Source organism: Pteropus vampyrus, unplaced genomic scaffold, assembly GCF_000151845.1.
Source record: "Pteropus vampyrus isolate Shadow unplaced genomic scaffold, Pvam_2.0 Scaffold128, whole genome shotgun sequence".
Lineage (NCBI taxonomy): Eukaryota > Metazoa > Chordata > Mammalia > Chiroptera > Pteropodidae > Pteropus > Pteropus vampyrus.
Genome location: NW_011888909.1, coordinates 1,329,637 through 1,330,846, shown reverse-complemented (window position 1 = coordinate 1,330,846; position 1,210 = coordinate 1,329,637). Strand labels below are relative to the sequence as shown.

The 1,210-nt window shown below is 39.2% G+C and overlaps 1 pseudogene; it reads right to left on the bottom strand.

Annotated features, from left to right (window-relative positions):
- Window positions 1–487: 487 nt before the first annotated feature.
- On the bottom strand, window positions 488–606 carry LOC111744160 (annotated as a pseudogene).
- Between the last annotated feature and the right edge of the window lie 604 nt (window positions 607–1,210).

The window sequence follows — 1,210 nt, the reverse complement described above, 5'->3', positions numbered from 1 at the left end:
TGAGTGGCTTATTTTACTTACCAAAATTTCCTCAAGTTTCATTCATGTTGTAGCATGTGTCTGTCAGAATTTCCTTTTTTTTTAAAAGGCTGAGTAATATTCCATTGTATGGGTAGACTACATTTTGCTTATACATTCTTCTGTCAATGGATGTCTGAATTGCTTCCACCTTTTGGCTATTGTGAATTATGTTGCTACAGACAAGGGTGTAAAAATATCTCTTTGAGATCCTGCTTTCAATTCTTTTGGAAATATATCCAGAAGCAAGATTGCTGGATCATATAATAGTTTATTTTTAAGTTTTCGAGGGCCCACCATACTGTTTTCTACAGTAGCTGTACCATTTTGCATTCCCACCAAGAGTGTGTAAGTGTTCCATTTTCTCCGCATCCTCGCCCACTTTTACCTTCTGTTTGTTTGTTTGTTTTTTGATAGTAGCCATCCTAATTGGTGTGAGGTTGTCCATAGATGCTTTTTTTTTTTTTAATGCCTACAGCACCTGGTATTCCTAAGTGGTCTCCCATCTAAGTACTAACCAGGCCCGACCCTGCTTAGCTTCCGAGATCAGACGAGATCGGGCCCACTCAGGGTGGCTTGGCCATAGTCCATAGATGCTTTTTGGCTGAACATTAGTTTGTATTATTTTGTATGGTCAAGTACGATATGTCCTGGGGCAGCAAGAAGGCCACTGGACATTTCCTAGGGCATCTTAGAGACCCCAGACTCAAGGGTGCTAATGAATGCGTTTGATCACAGTGGAAAGAAGAGAGGCATTAGTGAGTGTTCTTAGAAGCCCTCGAATATGAGACTTAGGTCAACACTTGCTTGATAATCCTGTATATAGCTTTACCTTAAAAACTTTCTTTTTCTTCATTCATAAGCTTAGGAGGCAGGATAGAAAGGGCATAAACCCAAAATGGAGGATTCAGAATAAATACAAACACTGATCAGCTAGGCATAGGGCACATTGTTTCCTTTGCTAAGTTCATTCCCACATGGACAATTGCTATACCTAGAAAAAATCTACTTCTCACATGGCTCTGAAGTGAATGCAGACGGCTCAGTGGAGGTTTTTTTATAGAGTAACAAGGTGTTTGATAATTCAGGTTCCATTCCATGTGTTATCTATCTGCTTAACTTTTATTCTGCATTTATAGCATTTCCAAAAATACATTTCCTGAATCATCCACCTTCACTGTCAGTAAAAGAC